At 41.3% G+C, this 1,690-nt stretch overlaps 1 non-coding gene and 1 pseudogene across 1 annotated transcript; both read right to left on the bottom strand.

The window, feature by feature from the left end:
* Positions 1-296: 296 nt before the first annotated feature.
* Positions 297-403, bottom strand: LOC141421978 (U6 spliceosomal RNA). The gene has a single exon (XR_012446647.1). It is a non-coding gene; the product is annotated as a U6 spliceosomal RNA (small nuclear RNA).
* A 425-nt stretch (positions 404-828) lies between these two features.
* LOC109700688 (large ribosomal subunit protein uL23-like) lies at positions 829-1,298 on the bottom strand (annotated as a pseudogene).
* Positions 1,299-1,690: the final 392 nt, after the last annotated feature.

Genomic DNA, 1,690 nt, shown 5'->3' with positions numbered 1-1,690 from the left:
CTAGTTGAGATAAGGATAGCTATACAGAGAGATTCCTAGCATTGCTTCCATGTACAAATGTGTTACATCCCAAGTCGATTCATCTCTGCCTGACCTTTTCACTAGTTCCTGATCCCCTTCTCATATTGACCTCTGTTGCTTTAAAGTTTTTATATTAGTTCCTCTGTAGTGGGGACATCAAATACTATCATTTTTGGGTTTTTTAGGTATCCCCAAACTTCCCGTGAGTGCTCACCCCTTATCATGTGACCCAAGTCCAATCACATTGCTATATTTGCCCTAGATGTAAAGCCCACAAAAATACAGGATGCTTCACAAGTTTGTGTGTCATCCTTGCTCAGGGGCCGTGCTAATCTTCTCTGTATCGTTCCAATTTTAGTATATGTGCTGCCAAAGGGAGCACCAGTTCTATGAATTTTTTTGATGTATTAACCACTACAACAATTAGGATACACTGAAAATTTTCTTTTTTGGTGATATTGGGGGTTGAACTCAAGACCTTATACTTACTAGTCAGGTGCTCCACCACTTAAGCCAAGACTCCAGCTCTGCACTGAACTTTTTTTTTTTAATTTTTTCTGGAAGAACAGGGTTTGAGCTTGGGACTTTGTGCTTGCAAACCAGGTGCTCTACCACTTGAGCCACACCTCCAGTCCATTTTGGTCTGGTTATTTGCCCAGGCTGGCCTTGAACCATAATCTTCCAGATCTCGGACTCCCAAGTAGTTAGGATTACAGATGTGAACCGCTGGCACCCAGGTGCACTGAACTTTTTTTTTTTTTTTTTTGGCAGTTCTGGTTTTTTAATATTTTTTTAATGGTGAAAAAATGTGTATTTAGAATTAGCCAGCTGGACTCAGTTTAGATGATTCCAATTTTGTTGGCAACATCCAAATCATCATGATCAGGAGCCAGTAGAACAGATGCCTTCTTCTGTCCATCAGACTTGATCAGCGTTATTGACCTTAGCCACATCAATGTCATAGAGCTTCTTCACAGCCTGTTTGATCTGGTGCTTGTTGGCCTTGATGTGCACAATGAACACAGTGTGTTGTTGTCTTCTGTCTTCTTTATGGTTGACTCAGTGGTGAGGGGGAACTTGATGATGACATAGTGGTCAAGCTTGTTTCTCCTGGGGACACTCTTAGGAGGGTATTTGGGTTGCCTCCAAACCCATAGCATCTTGGGCCACCTGCATATCTTCTTTTTTGTGGCTCTCAGCACTGCCTTCTTGGCCTTTAAAGCCTTTGCTTTGGCTTTGGGAAGGGCAGGAGCTTCCTTCTATGCTTTCAGTGACATCTTGGTGAAAAGCCAGTACTGGGGCTTGAACTCAGGGCCTCACGCTTACTAGATTCTCTACCACTTGAGCCACTCCACCAGCTCTTTTTTGTGTTGGTCATTTTTGAGATAGGGTCTCACGATCTATTTGCCCAAGCTGGATTCAAACAGCAGTTCTCTTGATCTCTGCCTCCCAAGTAGCCAAGATTTACAGGCGGCACTGAACTTTTTTTAAGACATCTTTTATCTTTTATACTCTGCCACTGAAATCCATTCTCTACTGTAATTACTCAATGTGTTTATATCCAGCAAAACAAATATATATTTACTAGAAAAATATTAAGGAACAAGTGTTTATGTGCAATATAGGGCTTTACTTTTTATTCAAGTTGCTGAATCAGAACTATTGTGTT

The sequence above is a fragment of the Castor canadensis genome, chromosome 3, assembly GCF_047511655.1.
Source record: "Castor canadensis chromosome 3, mCasCan1.hap1v2, whole genome shotgun sequence".
NCBI lineage: Eukaryota > Metazoa > Chordata > Mammalia > Rodentia > Castoridae > Castor > Castor canadensis.
The sequence above is the reverse complement of the archived record's forward strand: the minus strand, read 5'-3'. Positions and strand labels throughout refer to the sequence as shown.